At 39.1% G+C, this 25,613-nt stretch overlaps 1 non-coding gene across 1 annotated transcript; it reads right to left on the bottom strand.

Moving 5' to 3' along the window:
• Positions 1-1,775: 1,775 nt before the first annotated feature.
• LOC112752344 (small nucleolar RNA R71) lies at positions 1,776-1,883 on the bottom strand. Its single transcript, XR_003176784.1, has one exon. It is a non-coding gene; the product is annotated as a small nucleolar RNA R71 (small nucleolar RNA).
• Between the last annotated feature and the right edge of the window lie 23,730 nt (positions 1,884-25,613).

Here is a 25,613-nt window from a genome sequence, read left to right as displayed (position 1 = left end):
TGATTGATCTCCATATTACATTGTTTTGTGTTGTATGGTATTTTTCATATGTATTCTTGAATTCTTAGTGTCTAAGCATTAAAGATTTCTAAGTTTGGTGTCTTGCATATTTTCTTTGCATAAAAAATTTTTCAAAAATAAGTTCTTGGTGTTCATCTTAATCTTCAAAGTGTTCTTGGTGTTCATCTTGACATTCATAGCATTCTTGCATGCATTCATTGTTTTAATCTAAAAAATTTTCATGCATTGCATCATTTTCATGTTTTTCTTTCTCATCATAAAAATTCAAAAATAAAAAAAATATCTTTCCCTCTTTTCTCTCATAAAATTCAAAAATTTGAGTTGACTTTTTCAAAAATTTTTAAAATCTAGTTGTTTCTTATGAGTCAAATCAAATTTTCAATTTAAGAATCTTGTCTTTTTCAAAATCTTTTTCAAAAATAAAATCTTTTTCATTTTTCTTATTTAGTTTCGAAAACTTTAAAAAATATTTTTCAAAAATCCTTTTCTTAACTTTATCTCATAATTTTCGAAAATATCATCAACGATTAATGTTTTGATTCAAAAATTTCAAGTTTGTTACTTGCTTGTTAAGAAAGATTCAAACTTTAAGTTCTAGAATCATATCTTGTGATTTCTTGTGAATCAAGTCATTAATTGTGATTTTAAAAATCAAATCTTTTTCAAAACTAATTTCAATCATATCTTTTCAAAATATCTTTTTATCTTATCCTTTTCAAAAATTTGATTTCAAAATATCTTTTCTAACTTCTTATCTTCTTATTTTTTCAAAAATTCATTTTCAAAATTTGTTTCAACTAACTAACTAACTTTTTGTTTGTTTCTTATCTTTTTCAAAACTACCTAACTAACTCTCTCTCTCTCTAATTTTCGAAAATATCTCCCTCTTTTTCAAAAACTCTTTTTAATTAACTAATTGTTTCAAAATTCAATTTTAATTTATTTTTTCTTCTAATTTTCGAAAATCACGAACTCTTTTTCAAAAATTATTTTCGAAAATCCACTTCCCCCTCTCATCTTCTTCTATTTATTTATTTATTTAATAACATCTCTTCCTCACTCACCAAAAATCCGAACCCTCTCTCTCTCTCTCTGAGTTCAGATTGTCTCTTCTTCTTTTCTTCTACTCTTCTTTTCTTCTTCTACTTACATAAGGGAACCTCTATACCTGGGCAAAAAGGATCCCTATTATTATTATTTTTCTGTTCTTTCTTTTTCATATGAGCAGGAGCAAGGACAAGAACATTCTTGTTGAAGCAGACCCTGAACCTGAAAGGACTCTGAAGAGGAAACTAAGAGAAGCTAAATTACAACAATCCAGCAAGCACCTGTCAGGAATTTTCAAACAAGAAGAGGAGATGGCAGCCGAAAATAATAATAATACAAGGAGGATGCTTGGTGACTTTACTGCACCTAATTCCAATTTACATGGAAGAAGCATCTCCATCCCCACCATTGGAGCAAACAATTTTGAGCTAAAACCTCAATTAGTTTCTCTGATGCAGCAGAACTGCAAGTTTCATGGACTTCCATCTGAGGATCCTTTTCAGTTCTTAACTGAATTTTTGCAGATCTGTGATACTGTTAAGACTAATGGAGTAGATCCTGAAGTCTATGGGCTCATGCTTTTCTCCTTTGCTGTAAGAGACAGAGCTAGAGTGTGGTTGGACTCTCAACCCAAAGATAGCCTAAACTCTTGGGATAAGCTGGTCACGGCTTTCTTAGCCAAGTTCTTTCCTCCTCAAAAGCTTAGTAAGCTTAGAGTGGATGTTCAAACCTTCAGACAGAAAGAAGGTGAATCCCTCTATGAAGCTTGGGAGAGATACAAGCAACTAACCAAAAAGTGTCCTTCTGACATGCTTTCAGAATGGACCATCCTGGATATATCCTATGATGGTCTGTCTGAATTAGCTAAGATGTCATTGGATACTTCTGCAGGTGGATCCATTCACCTAAAGAAAACACCTGCAGAAGCTCAAGAACTCATTGACATAGTTGCTAACAACCAGTTCATGTACACTTCTGAGAGGAATCCTGTGAGTAATGGGACGCCTCAGAAGAAGGGAGTTCTTGAAATTGATACTCTGAATGCCATATTGGCTCAGAATAAAATATTGACTCAGCAAGTCAATATGATTTCTCAAAGTCTGAATGGAATGCAAGCTGCATCCAACAGTACTCAAGAGGCATCTTCTGAAGAAGAAGCTTATGATCCTGAGAATCCTGCAATTGCAGAGGTGAATTACATGGGTGAACACTATGGAAACACTTATAATCCCTCATGGAGAAATCACCCAAATCTCTCATGGAAGGATCAATAAAAGCCTCAACAAGGCTTTAATAATGGTGGAAGAAATAGGTTTAACAATAGTAAACCTTTTCCATCAACCACTCAGTAAGAAACAGAGAACTCTGAACAAAATACATCTAATTTAGCAAACTTAGTCTTTGATCTATCTAAGGCCGCTGTAAGTTTCATGAATGAAACAAGGTCCTCAATTAGAAATTTAGAGGCACAAGTGGGCCAGCTGAGTAAAAGGATCCCTGAAATCCCTCCTAGTACTCTCCCAAGCAATACAGAAGAAAATCCAAAAGAAGAGTGCAAGGCCATTGACATAGTCAAGACAGCCGAACCTAGAGAGGAAGGGGAGGACATGAATCCCAAGGAGGAAGACTTCCTGGGGCATCCAGTGATCAATAAGGAGTTTCCCTCTGAGGAACCAAAGGAATCTGAGACTCAACTAGAGACCCTAGAGATTCCATTAAACCTCCTTATTCCATTCATAAGCTCTGATGAGTATTCCTCTTCTGAAGAGAATGAGGATGTTACTAAGGAGCAAGTTACCAAGTACCTTGGTGCAATCATGAAGCTGAATGCCAAATTATTTGGTATTGAGACTTGGGAAGATGAACCTCCCTTGTTCACCAATGAACTAAGTGATCTGGATCAATTGACATTGCCTTAGAAGAAACAGGATCCTGGAAAGTTCTTAATACCTTGTACCATAGGCACCATGATCTTTGAAAAAGCTCTGTGTGACCTTGGTTCAGGGATAAACCTCATGCCCCTCTCTGTAATGGAAAAACTGGGAATCTTTGAGGTGCAAGCTGCCAGAATCTCATTAGAGATGGCAGACAATTCAAGAAAAGAGGCTTATGGACAAGTAGAGGACATATTAGTAAAGGTTGAAGGCCTTTACATCCCTGCTGATTTCATAATCCTAGATACTGGGAAGGATGAGGATGAATCCATCATCCTTGGAAGACCCTTCCTAGCCACAGCAAGAGCTGTGATTGATGTTAACAGAGGTGAACTAGTCCTTCAATTGAATGAGGACTCCCTTGAGTTTAAAACTCAAGGACATCCTTCTGTAAACATGGAAAAGAGGCACAGTAAGCTTCTCTCAAAACAGAGTCAACCAGAGCCCCCACAGTCAAACTCTAAGTTTGGTGTTGGGAGGCCACAACCAAATTCTAAGTTTGGTGTTGAACTCCCATATCCAAACTCTAAGTTTGGTGTTGGGGAGTCTCAACAATGCTCTGAACATCTGTGAGGCTCCATGAGAGCCCATTGTCAAGCTATTGACATTAAAGAAGCGCTTGTTGGGAGGCAACCCAATTTTTATATATCTAATTTTAAGTTATTTTTATTGTTATTTCATGTTTTATTAGGTTCATGATCATGTGGAGTCACAAAATAAATATAAAAATTGAAAACGGAATCCAAAACAGCAGAAGAAAAATCACACCCTGGAGGAGGATCTCACTGGCGTTTAAACGCCAGTAAGGAGCATCTGTCTGGCGTTCAACGCCAGAACAGAGCATGGATCTGGCCTTGAACGCTAGAAACAAGCAGCATCCTGGCGTTCAAACGCCAGAAATGCACAGTGAAGAAGAGCTGGCGCTAAACGCCAGAAACAAGCATCTGGCTGGCGTTCAACGCCAGAAATATGTTGCATCTGGGCGCTGAACGCCCAGAACAAGCATCAATTCGGCGTTTAAACGCCAGAATTGCATGCAAAGGCATATTATGTGCCTAATGGGTGCAGGGATGCAAATCCTTGACACCTCAGGATCTGTGGGCCCCACAGGATCAACTCAGCATCTGTGGACCCTACAGGATCCCCACCTACCTCCACTCACTCTCTTCCCTCTTCTCAATGTTCATCCTCTCTTCCCAATAAACACTCTTCCCCAAAACTCTTCACCAATCACCTCAATCTCTCTTCCCTATCACCACTTCACCACTCACATCATCCACTCTTTCCCATAAACCTACCTTATAAACTCCACCTACCTTCAAAATTCAAAATCAATTTCCCACCCAAAACCCACCTTTATGGCCGAACCTTACCCCCCTCCCTTCCCTATATATAGCCCTCCATTCTTCCTCATTTTCACACCACACAACCCTCTCTTTTCTTCTTGGCCGAATACACCTTTCCCTCATCTCCGCTATATTTTCTTCTTCTTCTTCATCTATTCTTTCTTCTCTTGCTCAAGGGCGAGCAATATTCTAAGTTTGGTGTGGTAAAAGCATAAGCTTTTTGTTTTTCCATTACCATTGATGGCACCTAAGACCGGAGAATCCTCTAGAAAAGGGAAAGGAAAGACAAAATTTTCCACCTCTGAGTCATGGGAGATGGAAAGATTCATCTCCAAAGCTCATCAAGACCACTTCTATGATGTTGTGGCCAAGAAGAAGGTGATCCTCGAGGTCCCTTTCAAACCCAAGAGAAATGAGTATCCGGAGATCCGACATGAGATCCATAGAAGAGGTTGGGAAGTTCTAACAAACCCCATCCAACAAGTCAGAATTCTAATGGTTCAAGAGTTTTATGCTAATGCATGGATCACAAGGAACCATGATCAAAGTAAGAACCCGAACCCAAAGAATTATCTCACCATGGTTCGGGGGAATTACTTAGATTTTAGTTCGGAAAATGTAAGGTTGGCGTTCAACTTGCCAATGATGGAAGAGAACGCACGCCCCTACACAAGGAGAGTCAACTTTGATCAAAGGTTGGACCAAGTCCTCATGGACATATGTGTGGAAGGAGCTCAATGGAAGATTGACTCAAAAGGCAAACCGGTTCAACTGAGAAGACTGGACCTTAAGCCTGTAGCTAGAGGATGGTTGGAGTTCATTCAACGCTCAATCATTTCCACTAGCAACCGGTCTGAAGTTACTATAGACCGGGCCATCATAATCCATAGCATCATGATTGGAGAAGAGGTGGAGGTTCATGAGATTATACCTCAAGAACTCTACAAGGTGGCTGACAAGTCCTCCACTATGGCAAGGTTAGCTTTTCCTCACCTCATTTGCCATCTATGCAATTCGGCTGGGATTGACATAGAAGGAGACATTCCCATTGAGGAAGAGAAGCCCATCACTAAGAAAAGGATGGAGCAAACAAGAGAGCCCATTCATGGATCTCAAGAGACGCATGAAGCTCATCACCATGAGATCCCGGAGATGCCTCAAATGCATTTTCCTCCACAAAACTATTGGGAGCAAATCAACACCTTCCTAGGAGAATTAAGTTCCAACATGGGACAATTAAGGGTGGAACATCAAGAGCACTCCATCATCCTTCATGAAATTAGAGAAGATCAAAAAGCAATGAGGGAGAAGCAACAAAGACAAGGAAGAGACATAGAAGAGCTCAAGGACATCATTGGTTCCTCAAGAAGGAAACGCCACCATCACTAAGGTGGATTCATTCCTTGTTCTTACATTCTTTGTTTTTCGTTTTCTTTATGATAAGTGCTTATCCATGTTTGTGTCTTATTACATGATCATTAGTCTTTAGTAACTTTGTCTTAAAGTTATAAATGTCCTATGAATCTGTCACCTCTCTTAAATGAAAACTGTTTTAATTCAAAAGAACAAGAAGTACATGAGTTTCGAATTTATCCTTGAACTTAGTTTAATTATATTGATGTGGTGACAATGCTTCTTGTTTTCTGAATGAATGCTTGAACAATGCATATGTCTTTTGAAGTTGTTGTTTAAGAATGTTAAATATATTGGCTCTTGAAAGAATGATGACAAAGAGACATGTTATTTGATAATCTGAAAAATCATAAAAATGATTCTTGAAGCAAGAAAAAGCAGCAAAGAACAAAGCTTGCAGAAAAAAAAAATAGCGAAAAAAATAGAGAGAAAAAGCAAGCAAGAAAAAGCCAAAGCTCTTAAAACCAAGAGGCAAGAGCAAAAAGCCAATAACCCTTAAAACCAAAAGGTAAGGGTAAATAAAAAGGATCCCAAGGCTTTGAGCATCAGTGGATAGGAGGGCCTAAAGGAATAAAATCCTGGCCTAAGCGGCTAAACCAAGATGTCCCTAACCATGTGCTTGTGGCGTGAAGGTGTCAAGTGAAAACTTGAGACTGAGCGGTTAAAGTCAAGGTCCAAAGCAAAAGAAGAGTGTGCTTAAGAACCCTGGACACCTCTAATTAGGGACTTTAGCAAAGTTGAGTCACAATCTGAAAAGGTTCACCTAGTTATGTGTCTGTGGCATTTATGTATCCGGTGGTAATACTGGAAAACAAAGTGCTTAGGGCCACGGCCAAGACTCATAACATAGCTGTGTTCAAGAATCAACATACTGAACTAGGAGAATCAATAACACTATCTGAACTCTGAGTTCCTATAGATGCCAATCATTCTGAACTTCAATGGATGAAGTGAGATGCCAAAACTATTCAAGAGGCAAAAAGCTACAAGTCCCGCTCATCTGATTGGAGCTATGTTTCATTGATAGATTGGAATTTATAGTATATTCTCTTCTTTTTATCCTATTTGATTTTTAGTTGCTTGGGGATAAGCAACAATTTAAGTTTGGTGTTGTGACGAGCGGATAATTTATACGCTTTTTGGCATTATTTTTAGTATGTTTTTATTAGGATCTAGTTACTTTTAGGGATATTTTTATTAGTTTTTATGTTAAATTTACATTTCTGGACATCACTATGAGTTTGTGTGTTTTTCTGTGATTTCAGGTATTTTCTGGCTGAAATTGAGGGACTTGAGCAAAAATCAGATTCAGAGGTTGAAGAAGGACTGCTGATGCTGTTGGATTCTGACCTCCCTGCACTCAAAGTGAATTTTCTGGAGCTACAGAACTCAAAATGGCTCGTTTCCAATTGCGTTGGAAAGTATACATCCAGGGCTTTCCAGCAATATATAATAGGTCATACTTTGGCCGAGTTTAGATGACGCAAAAGGGCGTTGAATACCAATTCTACGCTGCAGTCTGGAGTTAAACGCCAGAAACACGTCACAAGCCAGAGTTGAACGCCAGAAATACGTTACAAACTGGCGTTCAACTTCAGAAAGAGCCTCTACACGTGGAAAGCTAAAGCTCAGCCCAAGCACACACCAAGTGGGCCCCAGAGGTGGATTTATGCATCAATTACTTACTTTTGTAAACCCTAGTAACTAGTTTAGTATAAATAGGATTTTTTACTATTGTATTTTGATCTTGGGATCATCTTGGGATGTCTGGTTGTTAGATCATGGGGGCTGGCCATTCGGTCATGCCTGAACCTTTCACTTATGTATTTTAAAACGGTAGAATTTCTACACTCCATAGATTAAGGTGTGGAGCTCTGCTGTTTCTCAAGAATTAATGCAAAGTACTACTGTTTTTCTATTCAATTCAACTTATTCCGCTTCTAAGATATTCATTCGCACTTCAACATGAATGTGATGAACGTGACAATCATCATCATTCCCTATGAATGCGTGCCTGACAACCACTTCCGTTCTACCTTAGATTGAATGAGTATCTCTTGGATCTCTTAATCAGAATCTTCGTGGTGTAAGCTAGATTGATGGCGGCATTCATGAGAGTCCGGAAAGTCTAAATCTTGTCTGTGGTATTCCGAGTAGGACTCTGGGATTGAATGACTGTGACGAACTTTAAACTCGCGAGTGCTGGGCGTAGTGACAGACGCAAAAGGAGGGTGAATCCTATTCCAGTATGATCGAGAGCCTCAGATGATTAGTCGTGCTGTGACAGAGCATTTGGACCATTTTCACAAGAGGATAGGATACAGCCATTGACCACGGTGATGCCTCCAGATGATTAGCCATGCAGTGATAGCACATCGGACCATTTTCCAAAGAGGATGAAAAGTAGTCATTGACAATGGTGATGTCCTTACATAAAGCCAGCCATGGAAAGGAGTAAGACTGATTGGATGAAGACAGCAGGAAAGCAGAAGTTCAGAGGAATGAAAGCATCTCCATACGCTTATCTGAAATTCTCACCAATGATATACATAAGTATTTCTATCTTTATTTTCTGTCTATTTATTATTTATTTTCAAAAACTCCATAACTATTTTATATCCGCCTGACTGAGATTTACAAGGTGACCATAGCTTGCTTCATACCAACAATCTCCGTGGGATCAACCCTTACTCACGTAAGGTTTATTACTTGGACGACCCAGTGCACTTGCTGGTTAGTTGTATCGAAGTTGTGAATGAAAAATGATTTATTAAGACGTGCGTACAGAGTTTTTGGCGCCGTTGCCTAAGATCACAATTTCGTGCACCACTTACTTATTCAAGAAAGGTGTTGTTAGTTTTCTAAGAAGATGCATCTCCCATGAGAAAGGACAAGAGGTTCTTTGGCATTGCCATGGATCTAGTTATGGAGGACATTTTAGTGGAGAGAGGACTGCAGCTAAGGTGTTGCAATGTGCATTCTTTTGGCCTACAATATTCAAAGATGCTAAAGAGTTTGTGACAAGGTGTAATAACTGTCAAAGAGCTGGGAACCTACCCAAAAAGAATGAAATGCCACAGAGATTCATTATGGAGTTGGAGTTGTTTGATGTTTGGGGAATTGATTTCATGGGACCATTCCCACCTTCATACTCAAACAATTACATACTAGTGGCTGTGGATTATTTGTCAAAGTGGGTAGAGGCCATAGCTACATCAATAAATGATAACAAAGTAGTGATCAACTTCTTGAGGAGGAGTATATTCAGCCGGTTTGGAGTTCCTAGAGCTCTTATAAGTGATGGGGGAACTCACTTTTACAACAAGCAACTTGAGACACTCCTCCTAAAATATGGTGTCAAGCACAAGGTAGCAACTCCATATCATCCAAAAACCAATGGTCAAGCTGAAATTTCAAATAGAGAGCTCAAGAGAATCCTTGAGAAGACTGTTGGAAACTCAAGAAAAGATTGGTCCAAGAAGCTAGATAATGTATTATGGACCTATAGAACAGCTTTCAAGACACCTATTGGCATGTCTCCATACCAATTGGTGTTTGTAAAAGCTTGTCATCTAGCAGTGGAGCTTGAACATAGAGCATTTTAGGCTCTAAAGATGTTAAACTTTGTTAATCAAGCTGCTGGGGAAGGAAGATTGCTACAACTCAATGAGCTAGAAGAATTCAGATCTCAAGCTTATGAAAATGCCAAAATTTAGAAGGAGAATACAAAGAAATAGCATGATCAAAAGCTAGCAAGAAGAGAGTTTGTAGAAGGCCAAAAGGTGTTATTATACAACTCAAGGCTCAAGTTCTTCCCAGGGAAGCTAAAGTCAAGATGGTCTGGACCCTTCACAATCCTCAAGGCCTCTTCCTATGGTCATGTAAAGCTTATGGAGGACAAGACATAAAGAACCTTCACTGTCAATGGCCACAGGCTTAAGCACTATTTGGGAGACTCATTGGACGAAAAAAGAGTGAACTACACCCTCAACTGAAGAGGGAGAATCGTCAAGCTAATGACGTTAAAGAAGCTCTAGTTGGAAGGCACCCCAACACTCATATCCTTTCAATTTCATGCCTTCTAGTGTAGTTTATGTTTAGTGGTACACGAAATCGTGATCTCACACTTTTCTCACAACTCCGTGCAGCTGACCAGCAAGTGCACTGGGTCGTCCAAGTAATACCTTACGTGAGTAAGGGTCGATCCCACAGAGATTGTCGGCTTGAAGCAAGCAATGGTCATCCTTGTAAATCTCAGTCAGGTGGATTCAAATGGTTATGAAGTTTTGATAAATAAAATATAAATAAAACATAAAACAAAGATAGAAGTACTTATGTAATTCATTGGTAGGAGTTTCAGATAAGCGTATGAAGATGCTTTGTTCCTTCTGAATCTCTGCTTTCCTATTGCCTTCATCCAATCATTCATACTCCTTTCTATGGCAAGCTGTATATTGGGGGATCACTGTTGTCAATGGCTACCATTCGTCCTCTCAGTGAAAATGGTCCGGCTACGGGTTACGTAGGGCTAATCATCTGTCGGTTCTCACTTGTGTTGGAATAAAATCCATTAATCCTTTTGCACACTGTCACTGCGCCCAACACTTATGAGTTTGAAGCTCGTCACAGTCATCCCATCCCAGATCCTACTCGGAATACCACAGACAAGGTTTAGACTTTCTGGATCTCAAGAATGCTGCCAATTGTTCTAGCTTATACCACGAAGACTCTGATCTCACGGAATGGAAGGCTCTATTGTCAGGAGAGGCAACCATGCGTCGTGAACTAGGAGGCCAAGAGATATGTATTCAAGCTCATTTTCAGGTAGAATGGAAGTGGTTGTCAGGCACGCATTCATAAGTGAGAATGGTGATGAGTGTCACTTGATCATCACATTCATCATGTTGAAGTACGAATGGATATCTTAGAACAAGAATAAGCATGAATTGAATAGAAAATAGTAGTACTTTGCATTGATTCATGAGGAACAGCAGAGCTCCACACCTTAATCTATGATGTGTAGAAACTCAACCATTGAAAATACATAAGAACAAGGTCTAGGCAAGGCCGAATGGCCAGCCTCCCCAAAGAGAGTTCAATCATCAAAACATGATTAAAAGATGATTAAAGGTTGATTAAAGGGTTCAAAGACCTGATCCCAAGATCAAAGATGATTAAAAGATTAAAATACAATAGTAAAAGGTCCTATTTATAATGAACTAGTAGCCTAGGGTTTATAGAAATAAGTAAATGATGCAGAAATCTACTTCCGGGCCCACTTGGTGTGTGCTTGGACTGAGCATTGAAGCTTTCATATGTAGAGACTTTTCTTGGAGTTAAACGCCAGCTCTGGTGCCAATTTGGGCGTTTAACTCCAGCTTTTATGCCAGTTCTGGCGTTTAACGCCAAAATAGGGTAGAAAGTTGGCGTTTAAACGCCAGTTTGCATTATCAAAACTCGGGCAAAGTATGAACTATTATATATTGCTGGAAAGCGCAAGATGTCTACTTTCCAACGTAATTGAGAGTGTGCCAATTGGGCATCTATAGCTCGCGAAAATCCATTTCGAGTGCAGGAGGGTCAGAATCCAACAGCATCTGCAGTCCTTTTTCAACCTCTGAATCAGATTATTGCTCAGGTCCTTCAATTTCAGCCAAAAAATACCTAAAATTACAGAAAAACACACAAACTCATAGTAAAGTCCAGAAATGTGAATTTTGCATAAAATCTAATAAAAATATTCTAAAAACTAACTAAAACATACTAAAAACTATATAAAAACAGTGCCATAAAGCGTATAAATTATCCGCTCATCACAACACCAAACTTAAATTTTTGCTTGTCCCCAAACAACTAAAAGCAAAATAGGATAAAAAGAAGAGAATATACAATGAATTCCGAAAACATCCATGAAGATCAGTCTTAATTAGATGAGCGGGGCTATTAGCTTTTTGCTTCAGAACAGTTTTGGCTTCTCACTTTATCCTTTGAAGTTCAGAATGATTGGCATCTATAGGAACTCAGAATTCAGATGGTGTTATTGATTCTCCTAGTTCAGTATGTTGATTCTTGAACATAGCTACTTTATGATTCTTGGCTGTGACTCTAAGCTCTTTGTTTTCCAGTATTACCACCGAATACATAAATGCCACAGACACATAACTGGGTGAACCTTTTCAGATTGTGACTCAGCTTTGCTAGAGTCCCCAATTAGAGGTGTCCAGAGCTCTTAAGCACGTTCTTTTTGCTTTGGACCACGACTTTAACCGCTCAGTCTCAAGCATTTCACTTGACACCTTCACGCCACAAGCACATGGTTAGGGACAGCTTGATTTAGCCGCTTAGGCCAGGATTTTATTCCTTTGGGCCCTCCTATCAATTAATGCTCAAAGCCTTGGATCTTTTTTACCCTTGCCTTTTAGTTTAAAGGGTTACTGGCTTTTTCTGCTTGCTTTTTCTTTTTCTTTATTTTTCTTTCTTTTTCTTTTTCAATTTTTTTCGCAAGCTTTGTATTCACTACGTTTTCTTGCTTCAAGAATCAATTTTTATGATTTTTCAGATTATCAATAACATTTTTCCTTTTTCATTATTCTTTCAAGAGCCAACAAATTTAACATTCATAAACTTCACTATAAAAAATATGCACTATTCAAGCATTCATTCAGAAAACAAAAAGTATTGCCACCACATCAAAATAATTAAACTATTTTAAAATTTGAAATTCATGTACTTCTCTTTCTTTTTCAGAAAACATTTTTCATTTAAGAAAGGTGATGGATTCATAGGACATTCATAACTTTAAAGCATAGGCACTAGACACTAATGATCATGTAATAAAGACACAAATATAGATAGAACATAAAGCATAGGAAACGAAAAACAGAAAATAAAGAACAAGGAAATTAAAGAACGGGTCCACCTTAGTGATGGCGGCTTGTTCTTCCTCTTGAAGATCTTATGGAGTGCTTGAGCTCCTCTATGTCTCTTCCTTGCCTTTGTTGCTCCTCTCTCATGGCCTTTTGGTCCTCTCTAATTTCATGGAGGATAATGGAATGTTCTTGTTGAGGTACATGCGTGGGCTCTCTTGTTTGCTCCATCCTTTTCTTAGTGATGGGCTTTTGAGATGAATCTCTCCATCTCTCATGACTCAGAGGAGGAAGCTTTTGCCTTCCCTTTCCTCTTTCTAGAGGTTTCTCTGGCTTTAGGTGCCATAGATGGTTATGGAAAAATAAAAAAAGTAACGTTTTTACCACACCAAACTTAGAAGGTTTGCTCATCCTCGAGCAAAAGAAGATAAGAAGGGAGTAGAAGAAGATGGAGGAGATGGAGAGGTATGAGTGGTTCGGCTAAGGGGGGGAAGTGTTGATGATGTGTGAAAATGAAGGGGGATGAGGGCTTTATATAGGAGTGGAGAGATGGGTAGGGTTCGTGTATTAGGGGTTGGGTGTGGAAGGGAAAGGATTTGAATTGTGAGGTGGGTATTATGGGAAGGTGTGAAAAAGAGAGAGAGAGAGTTGAGGTAGGTGGGGATCCTGTGGGGTCCACAGATCTTGAGGTATCAAGAATTTCTCATCCCTGCACCATTTTGGTGTGTAAACGCCCATTGGAGTGCCAATCCTGGCGTTAAACGCCAGGTTGCTGCCCATTTCTGGCATTTAACGCCAGCTTTTCTTCCCTTTCTGGCGTTAAACACCAACTTGTTGCCCTTTTCTAGCGATAAACGCTAGTCTGGTGCCCTTTTCTGGCGTTAAACGCCCAGAATGGTGCCAGACTGGGCGTTTAACGCCCATTCTGCTACCCTTACTGGCGTTTAAACGCCAGTAAGCTCATCCTCTAGTGTGTGCTGTTTTCAATGCTGTTTTTTTATTCTATTTTTTATTTTTCAGTTGTTTTTGTGACTTTACATGATCATCAACCTAAAGAAAACATAAAATAACAATAGAAATTTAACATAGATAAGTAAAAATCGGGTTGCCTCCCAACAAGCGCTTCTTTAATGTCAATAGCTTGGCAGTGGGCTCTGATGGAGCCTTACAGATACTCAGAGCATGATGATGGCCTCCCAACACCAAACTTAAAGTTTGAATGTTGGGGCTCTGTTTGACTCTGCATTGAGAGAAGCTTGTCATGCTTCTTCTCCATGTGTACAGAAGGAGATCCTTTAGCTTTAAACACAAGGTAGTCCTCATTCACTTGAATGACCAACTCTCCTCTGTCAACATCAATCACAGCTTTTGCTATGGCTAGGAAGGGTCTGCCAAGGATGATGGATTCATCCTTACTCTTTCCAGTGTCAAGGATTATGAAGTCAGCAGGGATGTAAAGGCCTTCAACCTTTACAAAGACATCCTCTACGAGTCCATAAGCCTGTTTCCTTGAATTGTCTGCCATCTCTAGTGAGATTCTTGCAGCTTGCACCTCCAGGATCCCTAGTTTCTCCATTATAGAGAGGGGCATGAGGTTTATACTTGACCTTAGGTCACACAGAGCATTCTCAAAGGTCATTGTGCCTATGGTACAGGGTATTAAAAATTTTCTAGGATCCGGTTTCTTCTGAAGTAATGTCTGCCTAGTCAAGTCATTCAGTTCATTGGTGAGCAAGGGGGGTTCATCCTCCCAAGTCTCATTACCAAATAACTTGGCATTCAGCTTCATGATTGCTCCTAGATACAGAGCAACTTGCTCTTCAGCAATGTCTTCATCCTCTTTAGAGGAAGAATACTCATCAGAACTCATGAATGGAAATAGTAAGTTTAGTGGAATCTCTTTGGTCTCTATATGAGCCTCAGATTCCTCTGGTACCTCAGTATGGAACTCCTTGGAGGGCATTGGATGTCCATTAAGGTCTTCCTCATTGGAAATCACTGCCTTTTCCTCCTCTCCAGGTTCGGCCAAGTTGGACGTGTTTATGGCCTTGCACTCTCTTTTTGGATTCTCTTCTGTATTGCTTGGGAGAGTACTAGGAGGGAGTTCAATAAATTTCTTACTCAGTTGACCCACTTGTGCCTCCAAATTTCTAATGGAGGATCTTGTTTTATTCATGAAACTTAGTGTGGTCTTAGATAGATCAGAGACTATGGTTGCTAAGCTAGAGAGACTCTGCTCAGAATTCTCTGTCTGTTGCTGAGAAGATGATGGAAAAGGCTTGCTATTGCTAAACCTATTTCTTCCACCATTATTGTTGTTGAAGCCTTGTTGAGGCTTCTGTTGGTCCTTCCATGAGAGATTTGGATGATTTCTCCATGAAGGATTATAGGTGTTTGCATAGGGTTCTCCCATGTAATTCACCTCTTCTGTTGCAGGGTTCTCAGGGTCATAGGCTTCTTCAGAGGAAGCTTCCTTAGTGCTGCCTGTTGCTGCTTGCATTCCAGACAAACTCTGAGAAATCATATTGACTTGCTGCGTCAATAATTTGTTCTGAGCCAATATGGCATTCAGAGTATCAATCTCAAGAACTCCTTTCTTCTGAGTTGTCCCATTATTCACAGGATTCCTTTCAGAAGTGTACATGAATTGATTATTTGCAACCATTTTAATGAATTTCTGGGCTTCTTCAGGCATCTTTTTCAGATGAAGAGATCCACCAGCAGAGTTGTCCAATGACATCTTGGACAGTTCAGACAGACCATCATAGAATATGCATATGATGCTCCATTCTAAAAGCATGCCAGAATAACACCTTCTGATCAACTGCTTGTATCTTTCCCAAGCTTCATAGAGGGATTCGCCTTCCTTCTATATGAAGGTCTGGACTTTCACTCTAAGCTTACTCAATTTTTGAGGTGGAAAGAACTTTGCCAAGAAGGCATTGACCAGCTTTTCCCAAGAGTTCAGGCTTTCTTTAGGTTGAGAGTCCAACCATGTCCTAGCTCTGTCTCTTACAGCAAAAGGAAAAAGCATAAGTCTGTAGACCTCAGGGTCAACCCCATGGGTCTTAACAGTGTCACAGATTTGCAAGAATTCAACTAAAAACTGATGAGGATCTTCCAAAGGAAGTCCATGAAACTTGCAGTTATGCTGCATTAGAGAAACTAATTGAGGCTTAAGCTCAAAGTTGTTTGCTCCAATTGCAGGAATTGAGATGCTCCTTCCATAGAAGTCAGAAGAAGGTGCAATGAAGTCACCAAGCATCTTCCTTGCATTGTTGGCATTGTTGTTATTTTCGGCTGCCATGTCTTCTTCTTTTTCGAAAAATTCTGTTAGGTCCTCTCCAGAGTATTATGCTTTAGCTTCTCTTAGCTTCCTCTTCAAGGTCCTTTCAGGTTCAGGATCAGCTTCAACAAGAATACCTTTGTCTTTGTTCCTGCTCATATGAAAGAGAAGAGAACAAGAAAGTATGGAATCCTCTATGTCACAGTATAGAGATTCCTTGAGGTGTCAGAGGAAAATAGGAATAGAGGGATGAGGTAGGTAGATAAGAATTCGAACATATGAAGAAAGAGAGAGAGTCTGAATTGCTAATTGAGGAGGAGTGTTAGTTCTTAAATAGAAGAAGGTGAGAGAGGGAATTTTCGAAAATTCTTAAAAGAAAAATAAAATTAAAATTTAAAACAATTAGTTAAAGAATTTTGAAAAATGGTTAATGGTTTTCCGAAAATTAAAAGTGAGAAATTTGTTGGGTGATTTTGAAAAATATTTTGAAATCAGTAATAAAAAAGATATGATTAAAAATTATTTTGAAAAAGATGTGGTTAAGAAAATATGATTGAGAAGATATGATTGGAATTTTAAAAGGATGTGATTTGAAAAAGATATGATTTTTAAAAAAAAGATATGATTGAAAAACAATTTGAAAAGATTTGATTTTTAAAATTGATGACTTGACTAACAAGGAATTTAAAAGATATGATTCTAAAATTCAAATATTGAACCTTTCTTAACAAGGAAGTAACAAACTTGAAAATTTTGAATCAAATCATTGATTGGTAGTCAGGATTTTCGAAAATGGTGAGAGAAAAATGGAAAAAGATTTGATTTTGAAAAAGATATGATTGATAAGAGAGGATTTGAAAAAGATAAGATTTTGAAAAATTAGTTTTAAAACTTGCAAAATTGAAAAAGATTTGAATTGAAAACAAAATTACCTCCTTGATGCTATCTTGGCATTAAACGCCCAGAATGGTATCCATTCTGGCGTTTAACACCCAAAGTACTACCCTTTTGGGCGTTTAACGCCCAGCCATGTACCCTGGCTGGCGTTTAAACGCCAGTTTTCCTTCCTCACTGGGCGTTTTGAATGCCCAGCTTTTTCTCTGTAATTCCTCTGCTGTATGTTCTGAATCTTCAATTCTCTGTATTATTGACTTGAAAAGACATAATTTTGAAATTTTTTTTGAATTTTTAATGATGAGAGAGAACAACAACAAAATGAAACTAATCATAAAAAAAAACTAAGATCAAATAAATAATGCATGCAAGACACCAAACTTAGAAATTTTCATATTAGAGACACTAACAAATTGAGAATGCACATGAGAAACAACAAAAGAAACAAAACAAGAGAATTTAAAGATCAGACCCAATAAAATCATCAAGAACAACTTGAAGATCAATAAAGAACAAAACTCAAATGCATGGATTTTCGAAAAATTAAAGAAAAAATCAAAATATGCAATTGACACCAAACTTAAAATTTGACACTAGACTCAAACAAGAAACACAAAATAATTTTTTTTTATTTTTCAAAAATTATTTTGGAAAAAGGAAAATAAGAAATTCAAAAATTTTTAATACAAATTCCAGGAATCATGCAACGTTAGTCTAAAGTTTCAGTCTAAAAAGATTAGACATGGCTAGCCAAGCTTCAGCAGGACATTACATACAACAGCCACATTGATGGAAATCAATTAGCTCCTGTGATGATAAAAGCATCCTCTGAAACTCTAGAATTCATTCTTAAAAATTTTGGAGTCATAGAATAATTTATTTTTTTGAAAATTTTTCGAAAATAAAAAGCTTTAAAAATAAAATAAAATTACCTAATCTCAGCAACAAGATGAACCGTCAGTTGTCCAAACTCGAACAATCCCTGGCAACGGCGCCAAAAACTTGGTACACGAAATCGTGATCTCACACTTTTCTCACAACTCTGTGCAGCTGACCAGCAAGTGCACTGGGTCGTCCAAATAATACCTTACGTGAGTAAAGGTCGATCCCACGGAGATTGTCGGCTTGGGTCCGTCCTCTCAGTGAAAAGGGTCCGGCTACGGGTTACGTAGGGCTAATCATCTGTCGGTTCTCACTTGTGTTGGAATAAGATCCATTGATCCTTTTGAACACTGTCACTGCACCCAACACTCATGAGTTTGAAGCTCGTCACAATCATCCCATCCCAGATCCTACTCGGAATACCACAGACAAGGTTTAGACTTTCCGGATCTCAAGAATGCTGCCAATTGTTCTAGATTATACCACGAAGACTCTGATCTCACGGAATGGAAGGCTCTGTTGTCAGGAGAGGCAACCATGCATCGTGAACCAGAAGGCCAAGAGATATGCATTCAAGCTCGTTTTTAGGTAGAACGGAAGTGATTGTCATGCACGCGTTCATAAGTGAGAATGGTGATGAGTGTCACTCGATCATCACATTCATCATGTTGAAGTGCGAATGGATATCTTAGAACAAGAATAAGCATGAATTGAATAGAAAAACAGAAGTACTTTGCATTGATTCATGAGGAACAGCAGAGCTCCACACCTTAATCTATGATGTGTAGAAACTCCACCGTTGAAAATACATAAGAACAAGGTCCAGGCATGGCCGAATGGCCAGCCTCCCCAAAGAGGGTTCAATCATCAAAACATGATTAAAAGATGATTAAAGGATGATTAAAGGGTTCAAAGACCTGATCCCAAGATCAAAGATGATCAAAAGATGAAAATACAATAGTAAAAGGTCATATTTATAATGAACTAGTAGCCTAGGGTTTACAGAAATAAGTAAATGATGCAGAAATCCACTTCCAGGCCCACTTGTTGTGTGCTTGGGCTAAGCATTGAAGCTTTCATGTGTAGAGACTTTTCTTGGAGTTAAACGCCAGCTCTGGTGCCAATTTGGGCGTTTAACTCCAGCTTTTATGCCAGTTCTGGCGTTTAACGCCAAAATAGGGTAGAAAGTTGGCGTTTAAACGCCAGTTTGCGTTATCAAAACTCGGGCAAAGTATGGACTATTATATATTGCTGGAAAGCCCAAGATGTCTAATTTCCAACGCAATTGAGAGTGCGCCAATTGGGCTTCTGTAGCTCGATAAAATCCATTTCGAGTGCAGGAGGGTCAGAATCCAACAGCATCTGTAGTCCTTTTTCAGCCTCTGAATCAGATTTTTGCTCAGGTCCCTCAATTTCAGCCAGAAAATACCTGAAATCACAGAAAAACACACAAACTCATAGTAAATTCTAGAAATGTGAATTTTGCATAAAAACTATTAAAAATATACTAAAAACTAACTAAAACATACTAAAAACTATGTAAAAACGCCAAAAAGTGTATAAATTATCCGCTCATCATTTAGTCACTTAGATTGTTTGATTTTCAATTTCAGTTGTTAATTAGTTGATAGTCCTTTGATTTGTTTTTGCTCATAGTTCTCTAGTTAACTGGGATTGTAAAGTTGCATGTTACACTATTTGAGGTTGGTTTATTGGGCTGAAAAACTAGCTAAAGAGCTAAGTTTGGTGTGACCACTAACCCACTTAATTTGAGCTTACATCAAACTAATTGGATTAACCTTGGGAGTAAGCCCAAAATAAAGTTTGGTGTGGCCACCATCATAAGAAATTCATACATACAGCCCAATTCATTCATGTTTGAAGGCAATTGGTCGGTGCATAAATGAGCACTTTATTGTGTACGTATCAAATTGGAAGCGGAAGAGTGTGAATTAAAATTATTCCATTCATAATGCACACAATAAAGTCTAATTATGAAACCAATTACCACATGCCATGAATCTAAGTTTGGACACCTATTAAATGCCATTTAACTAGAAGAATATGAAGCAATTTCATTCTGATTACTGATGGGGGTTTCAATTTGGGTTTTCAGGAAAAAAGAGGGGCCCACATGACATTGATAGCTCATTAAGTTAGAGAGTCAAAGTGTACTTACACTTTGGAACTCAAAATTCAGAAGAAGCTGAAGAGATAGGGGTTGGCGCCTCAACCCACGCTGGGCACAACTCCCAAGTGGGAAACATTCAATTTCTAACTTTAATTCACACCTTCCAGATTTTTCCCTCCTTCTCTATATAATGCACTCACCCAACCCTCTTATTCAAACTTCAAACTTCTCTACTCTAAAACCTCTACTCTTCTTGTCTCTACTCTCTTGTTTTCGTTACTTTCTTTCTTTCTTTACTCTTGTCTCTGGTTCATCAAGCTTCAATGAGTTCAAGTTCCTCTAACTCTTCCACCAAAATCAGTTTTATGGGTGGGTAAGTGAGAGGCAAATCATTCCCGAGGTGGGCTTCTAACTTGGAAGGAATGAGCACAGAGAGATCAACATAGAGATTAACAACAGAGGCTGGGCACTTTTGTGCAATCCACCAAAGAAGGTGGTGGAGAGCTTAGTAAGGGAATTTTATGCCAATGCAATGCCTCAGCTTGGGCAACCTTATGATTATCAGAGCTATGTGATGGGGAAGAGCATTGACTACAGCCCCTCCAACATAGACAAAATACTGATGGTGAAGAGCACAAACTCCACCCAGAGTTATGAAGAAAGGGTGAAGCAAGTTGACCCTGGATTTGAAGAAATTTTGAATGAAATCTGTGTTCTCAATGTGCAACGGATTAATGACAAGGATGGGAGGCCCAATCAATTGAGAAGAAGAGATTTATGTCCTCAAGCTAGAGGGTGGTTGGACTTTGTGAGGAGATCCCTCAACCCTACCTCCAACACTTCGGAGATCACTTTGGAGAGAGTTGTGCTTATATACAGCATCATGAAAGGGGAGAATGTCAACGTGGGGGAGCTGATTGACAACAACATTCATAAGGTGCTGAAAAGCACCAAAGACAGCACAAGATTGGCCTTTTCAAGCATCATTCAAAGGCTGTGTAATGAAGCTGGGGTAGAGAAGGTGATTGATGAAATTTTGGTGGATCAAGACAAGCCTATCATTGCCAAGAAGATGGAGAAACTGGTGGCAATCAACCCACTAAAACAAAGGATAAGAGGGCAGAGAGCTCATGTTCAGGAACCACAAGGGCCACCACAACATGAGAAAGATTTTGTTCAACTACCATACCTACCACTTCCAGCACCAATTCCACAATTCCTTGAAGGTTTCAATTGGAAAAAAATGCAAGGAGATATCCACCAAATGCAAGGAGACACAAACCACTTGAGAGAAGATGTAAGCCAGCTAAGAGAGCAACAAAAGCAATGGGACCAAATGCAAAAAGACATTCAGAAACTCCAAGGGAACATGGAGTACATGAAAGAACAACAAGGCTAATTCCACTGGGAAGAGATGAAGGGAAGCCTCAACACAATCATGGAGCAACAACAAATGCAACAGATGAACCTTGCCGAGTTCAGAGCCCTCTATGAGGCCAGGACTATATCAAGAAGACAATATGACTGCTACGCACAAGCAAAATTAAATCACTTTTGTAATGCAGTAGCCAATATGAACCCTAATTATCCAATGTTCATGCAAAAGATAGAAGAACTCAGTGCAAGGCAGGAGGAAATTGTGGACAAACACATAGAGAGTGAAAGGAATTACATGAGGAGGCTAGGCTTTTAGAAGCCCAAGGACACCAAAGCACAAGAAAGATCCTCCATGAAGAAGGATGGTGATGACTCCTCCTCAAAGAAGAAAGATAAAGGGAAAGGGCCTATGATATAAAGCTGCTCCAAGAATCAAAGGTTGTTGAGTCCCATGGTTAAATTTTATTTCTGAATTTCTGTTTAGTAGTTTAATTGATATTCTAGTTGTTCTTTAGTTTCTTTATGTTTTTTAAGTATTTTTATGAGTCTTTTATGCTTATGTTTAAATTTGAGAAAGAAAATGTCTTTGTGTTAAGTTTCATGACCATCAATAAAAGTAGTTTGTTTTCCATAAGAATCAATGATGATTTTGTGCAAAAATAAGAGTAAAGAGACTAAGACCAAGTGAGATGAGTCAAAACTAAGAGATGGAGAACCAAGTATGGAATCATGACCAATGAATCTGGAAGTAAATAAGTTATAATGAAGTAACTAGACTTAGGGGACATAACAAGTAGATGCTAAGGATGACCCTTGAATATCCATAGAATCAAGAAGTAGTAAGTAAAAGACCCAAGGCTTTGAGCATCAACTACTAGGATGAAAGACAAAAACAAATAGCTTAAAGATCCAAGATCTTAGTAGATGCTTGTGGTGAAGATGTGTCAAGAAGAGAGACCTGGGCAAGTAAATTCTTAGGGGTGTTTCAACACCTAGTACCCTAAAAGTAGCTGGTTTTGGAGTGCTAATTGAAAACCTAATCTAAAGGGTCATCTTGAGACAAAATACTTAGAGTCGTGGTCAATCAAATAGCAACAAAAGAGAAGTGAAAAGAAAAGAACAATCAAAAGAAAAATAAGAACAATTCTCACTACTTCAAGGTGACAATCAATAGAAAGGGCTCCTAAGGCAAGCACTTAAAAGAATCCTCAAAGGTCTAGGAGTTCATTATGATATGAAGACAATAAGGTTCATGCATGAGTTGATACTTAACCCTTATCTTTAGTTATGAATATAATCTCTTTAAGGTCAAGTGTCAACCAGCTAAGAATAACTCATCTTGGGGACAAACAAAGCTTAAGTGTGGTGTTGTGATAACTTGCATCATCTACCTCTTTCTCCTATCTAAAAGGACCATAAAAAGGGTGTAATATCATTCAATCAATGCAATTTCATGAGTTAATGGTAAATATTATGGTACATTGCTTTGAAATGAGCTTGTATTGAATTTTAGGTGAAAAGAGCAACAATGGAAAGAAGAAACAAGAAAAAGAAGCTGGGCGTGGCACACCAGCAATAAGGCGTGGCACGCCAGTTGACAATTCCAGAAAAGGATTCATGGAGCATTAATATGGGCGTGGCATGCCAGAGCCAGGCGTGGCACGCCAACTACACTTTCCAGAGAGCATTTGTGAAGACCACAAAGGGGACGTGGCACGCCAGGCTGGGCGTGGCATGCCAACCCCCTAGTCAACACTGGGTGTGCCACTTGGGCTCGAAGGCGTGGGATGCCAAGCTTGAAGGAGCTCACACCAACAAGGGGTGTGCCACTTGAACTCGAAGGCATGCCACGCCAATACGTTTGACCAGAGGAACATGGAGGAAATACCAACGCTGGGCGTGCTACTTGGGTCCCGGGCGTGGCACGCCAATGCTTGCAGAGCTTAAGCACCAACACTGGGTGTGCCACTTGATGTCGAAGGCGTGGCACACCAACTCTAGCACCTAAGGAAGAAGAAAACTGAGCGTGCCACTTGGGACTTAAGGCGTGGCACGCCAAGATAAAGATAACCATGGGCGTGCCACTTGAATGCTGGGCATGGCATGCCAATCACTGGACCAGGGGAACTCATTCAAGCCTTATTAAGGGCGTGGCACGCCACCTACTGGGCGTGGCACACCAGTGTTATTTTCCAGAGAAGAATGAGGAATCCTTATTATGGGCTTGGCACGCCACCTACTGGGCGTGGCACGCAAGTGATGTTTTCCAGAGAGGAAGGATGAAGTGCTTATTATGGGCGTGGCACGCCAGACCTGGGCGTGCCACGTTAGTTCAAGATTCCAGGGAAGAAGAGCAAAGGGAAGAACCTGGGCGTGCCACTTGAGTTCGAAGGCGTGGCACACCAGGCTAACTAAGCAAAGGAGAGACCTTGGGCATGCCACTTGGGCTCGAAGGCGTGGCACGCCAAGGTAGCTGGCGAAGAAGGCGTGCCACTTGGGGAGCTAGGTGTGGCATGCCAAGCCAAGCTGAGAAGCTAGGCGTGGCACGCCACTCAAACACCAGTCACACACCAGGCACATGGTTTATTTTATGAGTTTTTCCTTTTCCTTTCAGTTGTAATTTTCTTTTCTCTTTTGTATTTTCTTAATTCTAGTAATAGGAGTAGTATAAATAACCCCTAGAAGTACTAAAAAAGGGGTGGTTGCATTGGCTAGTTAGTTTTGGATTGCTTAGTTTTACTTCACTTCATCTCTTTCCATCTCTTGTACTTTTCTCTAAGCTATGAGTAGCTAAACTCCATCTCATTGGGAGAGAGAGCTCTGTTGTACTTGATGGATTAATGATAGTGAATTTCTTCTTCTCTTTATCTTCTCTTTAATTTTCTAGAAGGAATTTCGTTCTTCATGCTAGTGTTCAATCATCTTGGGAAAGAGGTTGAACGCAAAATGGGTTTTATGGGAACTTTGGAAAAGAAAACATGAAACCATGCTTGAAATCCCTTCTCACACTTGAGTAGATCTAGGTTTTGGGATTGGATATGGTGACATCAAATCCACCCATTAATTGGATCTCTGAGGATGTGTGGTATAATCAGGGACCAAGCATATCTCTTTTCATGAGCAATTAGACCAAGGAATTGGCTGATTATCAAGATTTGAGATATTCAATCACCAAAGAATTGGGGTTTAATCAATCATGATTGCCAAGTGGTCAATGAGTTGCATGATTGAAGATGAGATGAGCTAGATTTGATCCAAAGAGAATAACATCTCCTAATCCCAATGAATCTTCCCTATTCTTACCTTCCTTATTCTTTATAGCTTTCTTTAATTTCTGCTATTCCCCATTTCCATTTACAATTCAGTCATTTATGTTTCAGTTCTTTACATTCTTGCCATTTACTTTTCTGCACTTTATTGCTTTCATTTACTTTTAAGTCATTTACATTTCTTCTATTTAAATTTTTGCACTCAATACTCTCTACATTAATTAGCTTAACTAAATTCACTCATTAACTAAAATTGCTCAATTAATCAATCTCTGTGGATTCAACCCCACTCCGTTGTGGGTTATTACTTGACGATAATTTGGTGCACTTGCCAAAGAACGGATTCATTTTATATGGGGTGTGAATTCCGGTCATCAGAAACACATCGAGGTGGGTTACGACTTGCATCTGTAAAACAACAACAACATATAGTACAAGAGCTGGAGCTTCCCAATATAGTAACGGTGCCCAATAGATAAGATGTAAGGTTCCTGGATGCCAAAAGCAATCCTAGAAGTTCACACAGAGATAAAGGTATTCAACGTATAATAAAAACTTAAACCATAAAAAGGTTATCTATCTTAAGGGATTTCTAATTCTAATAGAAACACCGCTATCCAACAGCCTTTACCAACCTATCCTCCATGCAATCCCGTTGCCACCGCCTATCGAGCCTCCTCAATCCCAGCAAAAAACACAAGTAAATGCAAGCAAGTAAAGTATAGGTAATAGACATTTATAGCAGGTAATTCAGAAAACAAATAAGCATGTTATACATTTAGGCACTAAAAGCAAGTAAGCAAAGCAAACAAACACATAAAAGATGCACATGATGAATGCCCGTCCTATTGGCCGCGATATTACTTGTTGGTTCAACTGCCAACGCAACATATCCCCATGGGATGTTGCCTTTCGATCACGAATAATTGGTACCCCAGGGATAAAGTGCATGGCACACTATCCAGGGATTAACCACCGTCCTTACGCCAGCGACGGAACCTCGACAAGCGAGATTAACCACCATCCTTGTCAGGCGCATAAGGACCCATCTATCTCAGTATATCAATAATGTATAATCAATCTTAGTGGTCACTGGTCATAAATCACAATTTCTTTAATACTCATCTCATCAATCTTAGCAACCACA

Source organism: Arachis hypogaea, chromosome 15, assembly GCF_003086295.3.
Source record: "Arachis hypogaea cultivar Tifrunner chromosome 15, arahy.Tifrunner.gnm2.J5K5, whole genome shotgun sequence".
Taxonomy (NCBI): domain Eukaryota; kingdom Viridiplantae; phylum Streptophyta; class Magnoliopsida; order Fabales; family Fabaceae; genus Arachis; species Arachis hypogaea.
The sequence above is the reverse complement of the archived record's forward strand: the minus strand, read 5'-3'. Positions and strand labels throughout refer to the sequence as shown.